We start from the raw sequence: 6,000 nt of genomic DNA, 5'->3' as shown, positions 1-6,000 counted from the left end.
TAACTTGAAGGCCATACAAAAATGGGCCACACACCGCATATGGCCCCTGATTATGATAAAAACGTATGTCAAACTATGAATAAGATTGATTACTGATTTTAAACATTGTGTTAGTTGGCTGACCACTTTTTTGGTTAGGGCAACTCTCTATTTGGCCACTTGATGGCAGCATTTACTATGTGCTAACGTTGAACTTCAATTCCCCCCCCTTTAGGTTGTTCAGCCTCGTTTAACATTGGTGGTGGAAAAAAGATTGATAGCAATGCAAATGTATTTATAACCACGAGAGATAGTCACCTTCCACCCCAATTAGCCTTTGCATTGATTTACTGAGGAAAAACATCTATTACCGAAAAAGTCTTACAGATTAGTGTTGCATTATTTTGTTACAGTTGAAATATCTGTAGGAAAAGTGATCTCACAGATCTCATTTTAATCTAACCAAAAATGTACTTTTCCAATAATTAAAAAATAAGATTTATCATTGAGAACGCAGCTCTGGTTCAGAATACTATACCACAGCTTTTCCCCTTAAAGCTATATACTTAGTTATTTGAATATTTTTTTAATAATGAGCTTGTGTCACATTTTAGATCTTTAAAAAGAGATTTATTCATGAGCCGTTGCTTGAATAAAGCCATTGATCTACCAAAAAATGTCCCTATTTCTCAATTTCTTTGTGAGAATATAATTATGATCTGAACTAGTCTTTAAAAAAATAAAAGAGCATACTGCTTCCTGAAATACCCCCCAAATAACGGAACTGCAGCTGAGACTTTTCCTGCAGGAAAAGAAAAAAAAAAAACCTTACCAGTAATGATTCTATAAACATCCTGGCAACAACTTTCTAGGGGAGGGTTCACTAGGAGAACTCCCGTTTGAGATTTACATAGGGCACAAATTGGTAGAGATTTATAAGGCGGTTATGATTTCGTGCTTTTGGCTTGAAAGGAGGGAATCATTTTTTGTTTGTTTTTAAACCACCCCTTCTTCTCCTCTGGCCCCTTATTTCTCCTAAAAAATACTGGCATTTGGAAGAGTTTGGTGGCTTTTTTTTTTCTTTTTGCTTCATGATTGGAGAAGATTCCCATATTATAATATATTGCTATTTGAATTTGTATGTCAGAGCAAGGTTAATGTACTCAACAGTAGAGCTGTAAAGGAGGCTCTTCTGGGGCCTCTGGGGCCACTGGGGCTGCATCAATGGCAAGAATGTAAGATGGGAAGTCTTGGACCATGGGTTGATATAAATAACTTTGTGGGTGTATATAAGTATTCTGGGGAGGCGATTCCAGCTCCGCTATTTTCACAGGCTCAATTCTATTTTCCTGAGCTCTGTGTATGTTTACTTACATACAATTGTCCATTTCCTTCTGTTTATACACAGTTGGGTTTTCTGGCCCTATATAAGGAGATTTATGTTCCACACACATTCTTCCTATAGCTCATCTCATGCTAGTTAAAATTTTTTTATATAAGAAAACTAATACAAGACTACTGTAGAAACCTTAGAAAATATGGATAAGTGAAAATAAATAAAAGCATATAATATCTTACCATGCTATTATTTGTTACAGTCTAGCACTCTCTCTCTATATGTATGCACACACACATGTATACACACACTTATAAATACAAATCTGTATTATAAAAATTAGACCATACATTAGTTTTGCATAGCTTTTCCCAACCCAGCTGAACATAATTTCTATTGCTATACAATTCACCTCTACTCCTCTTCTTTTTAACACAAGCATATATTTCTCATTATGCTTCACCTTTATATTTCTTATTATGAGGAATACTACTTGGCTTGGACCCCTGGAAAAGACACTACCTGACTTGGACCCCCGGTATGATTGTGTCCCTGTGGGAATTCATACAGAGGACCCAACTCCAGATGGCCTGATGACAACAGGGAATACTTTCAAAATTATATAGGAAGTTTAATTCTAGATTTGACAGGTATAATTGCTGATATGTTCAGTTTCAGATGAAATCAATGTGGGAAAGAAAAGGGAAATAATAGCTCTGACAGCTTTCCCAATCTGCAGCATTTGCTGCCTGTAAAGTCTTGTTCAATTCTAGCCAGCAGTTTAGGAAGGAAAAGCTGAAGTGAATGCACTAAAGAGGGGCTGACTGTCCTTTTAGGAGAGGCTTGTTTTCAATCTGCCTGGTGCTCAGAGATATTGAGTGCCCACAGGACAACGCTGTCCCTCCCACTGGTAATGAAAGGTACTGGGAACTTCTTACCTATAAATGCCAACTGTAAGTTGCAACAGCTTCAGCAACAACTGTCTCACCAATTACCCAGTGGGGCGTGTGTGTGTGTGTGTGTGTGTGTGTGTGCTCACGCATGTGCACACACACACATCCCTGCATTCATGCACATTGTTTCATTTATGTTGACTCTTCTGGTTAGCATAGTCTAATCAAAGGCCAACTACTGGAACCTGGGTCAGTGTACCTGGCCTCCCACTGTGTGGTGTCCGAATACAGGGACCTAGTTTGATTATAGTGAGATTTACTCCATTATCCTCAGCTGTGGGTCTCATTTAAGGCATAACAAAAAGGTCTCAGAAAAGAGAATGAAGCATAGAAGGGCTGGTGGTTTGGTCTGAGAGTAGGAGTAGAGAAAATGTGAAAGTGATTGAGGTGCTCCTGCTTGTCAAAACATTTTGTGAGTCTCCCTAAATTCTGAAGCAAACTTAGGGTCTAGCAAGTTTGGTCAATGGACGTGGTAAGCCCTGTAGCCTAAAGACTGGTTTGGGTTTAGAACAGCAGAGTGCTGTGCCAGATTTTTTTTTTGTTGTTTCATTTGTTGTTTTGCTGTTTCCAAGTGTTGAACCCATGTGAATTTTTTATCTGTTCAATAAAAAATTACTCAGAGAGTTGAAATTGGCATTGATTTTTAATTTCTACAGAAGTTATTACAAATATATATCAGTGTCAATTAAAACAGTTTCATTGCATACTACATACAGGAAATCAAATTTCTTAGTTGCATTTAGCATGTGGGCAGTAGTACTGATTTCAGAGATTAAAGGTCATTGGTGATTAGGCTCTGAGTTTAAATAAAATTACATTATATTTTTTCCTCTTCCTTCTAGATTGCAAACACAATTGACAGAAAATGCTGGCATGAGTTAGAATTACCTAGTAAAAGTCATGTTGATGCCTATTTTCTGTTTGCCTTCTTTCTTGCACCCCATCCTCTGTAATTGCAAAGATAACTTGAAGGTAAACGTTTTTTTTTTTTTTTTTTTTTTTTTTTTTTTTTTTTTTTTTTGAGGCAGATCTCACTCTGTCGCCCAGGCTGGAGTACAGTGACATGATCTCGGCTCACTGCAGCCTCTGCATCCTGGGTTCAAGCAATTCTCCAACCTCTGCCTCCCTAGTAGCTGGGACTATAGGCATCCACCTCTATGCCCGACTAATTTTTTTTTTTTTTTTTGGTAGAGACAAGGTTTCACCACATTGGTCAGGCTGGTCTTGAACTCCTGACCTCAAGGGATCCACCCACCTTGGCCTTCCAAAATGCTGGGATTACAGGTGTGAGCCACCATGCCCAGACCATATCATTGTTTTAACAGTGAGAACAATCATACCAATATGAGTAATAAAATACAAATGGGCACTTTGGCTTTGATTTACAAAAATGACATGAATAAAGATAGTTTTCATTTATTATCATATGATAACTTAAATAAAATAGCATTTGCAAATGTATGTTTTCCTCATTGATGTTGCTTTGTAGGATTCTTCCTCTAAGTTCTGTTTCCCATCTTGCATTTTCAATTCTCCATCCTCCTGTCATCATTACCATCACTACTAAGTTTGTAGTTTCTGGGAATTTTGCTTCTTTTCCAGTGTGTTAAAGTAAGAAAAAAAATCAGTTTATTCTCAAGCTGTAATCAGTGGTCTGAAAGAGTTCTGGTTCTCACTGCATCATCTTGTACATGTCAGTTCTCCAGGCCAAGCCTTTCTCAGCTTGCAAAATGAGGGCAATGAACTATTTTATTTCTGTGGTCACTTTTAACACCAAACCACACTAAATCATGTGATTCTAAGTTTAGTTTCATTGCCCCTATAAAAAATTTTTGAAAGACTTCACTTGGCTTTCCCTTTATTTATTTATTTATTTATTTATTTATTTATTTATTTTTTGAGGCGGAGTCTTGCTCTGTCGCCCAGGCTGGAGTGCAGTGGCCGGATCTCAGCTCACTGCAAGCTCCGCCTCCCGGGTTCACGCCATTCTCCTGCCTCAGCCTCCCGAGTAGCTGGGACTACAGGCGCCCGCCACCTCGCCCGGCTAGTTTTTTGTATTTTTAGTAGAGACGGGGTTTCACTGTGTTCGCCAGGATGGTCTCGATCTCCTGACCTTGTGATCCGCCCGTCTCGGCCTCCCAAAGTGCTGGGATTACAGGCTTGAGCCACCGCGCCCGGCCCCCTTTATTTTTTAACCACAACCACCACAAAACAAGTAAGTATAAGAAGTTCTGTCACAGCATGCATTTTTATCAATAGAAGTGTTCTTGTTTTCTTGGGAAATATGATTTATTTAGGGAGAATGCTATTTGTCGTGATGTGGTGACCCCTAGGAAGATAGCTGTTGCATGGGCAACTCAGACACTTTGAGGTTCTAATGATTTGTCTGTCATAATAACGGTGATAACAATGACATGATTTAGGTACTAAATATGTATAAGAGGGTCAGACAAATGAAAATACTGGTCATAATAAGAAAGAAATCCCATTGGTCTTGAGCACTATCTACATGTAAAAAAAAATTGATTTACTTTATTATATTTTGAACTTGTATCTACAGAAAAAATGTTTATAACCAAAGCATCTGGAGAACATTAGCATTATTAATCTATGTCTAAAGGCCTCCAATAGAGAACAAAATTAAGAACTGGTTTGAAAAGATTAATGAGAGACAAACCTCTACTGAGACTGATCTAGATTGGACAATAAGAGGAGAAAAAAAGATAAAGCACAAAAAAGAATTGCCCAAGTACAGAAAAAATTGCCAAATAATTACAGATAGCACAGGATTTAAAATAAGAAAAATATTATAAAACATATATGCAGACAGTTCAAAGCGTAGATGAAATGGGTGATTTCTGAAAATGCCAAAATTGATATGAGGAAAAAGAAAGAAAATAAATAGACCAATAATCATTTAAAAAAAAGAACCCAGCAATAAAGATCAAAGAATTTCCCCTGGAAAATCTCATAGATGATAGAAGAATTTTACCAAAAAATTAAGTAATAGAATATCTCTGTATTATGCAGATAATTATAGAAAATATAAAAAAGAAAGTCATCCAACTCATTTATAAGCTACTATAACCTTGGTTACAAATCCAAATGAAAATACAAGAAATAAAATTATAAGCCTATTTCATTTATAAACCTAGATGATAACTTCCAAAAGTCCAAGGAATACAGTTCTGAAAAAAGAAAAATAGACTTCTTCCAATTGAAAAATGCCTTCTGTGTGCGTTACATATATTTAACCACAGAACTGGGACTAAAACAAACGCGGTGATTAGAATAACAACACAGTATATATACATATTTACTCTAATGATGTGGAAATGACACAAGAAGCAAAGTTAGAGAGGAAGGAGAGAAGGGGTTGCAGAAAAGTTAGCATGCTAAAGACTTTATTTCTAATTGCTAATAATTGAAGGTTATTTAAAATTTACAAATAAAGTAAGAATCATATGGATGCCTAAGATTTAAGATATAAGGACAAACATGCAAGACTTGCACACTACAAACTACAAACACTATTGAAGAAACAAAAAGAAAATGTATTTAAGTGGAAAAACATCCCATGTCCCCATGTCTATGGACTTAATACTGTCGTAATGGCAGCATTCCTCAACTGATCTACAGATTGGATATTATACTTACCAAAATCCTACCTGGTGTTTCTGTTGTGTTTTGTTTTGTTTTTCTCCCAGAAGTAGACTGGCCAGTCTTAAAATT

Source organism: Rhinopithecus roxellana, chromosome 3 (assembly GCF_007565055.1).
Source record: "Rhinopithecus roxellana isolate Shanxi Qingling chromosome 3, ASM756505v1, whole genome shotgun sequence".
Classification (NCBI taxonomy): Eukaryota; Metazoa; Chordata; class Mammalia; order Primates; family Cercopithecidae; genus Rhinopithecus; species Rhinopithecus roxellana.
The sequence above is the reverse complement of the archived record's forward strand: the minus strand, read 5'-3'. Positions refer to the sequence as shown.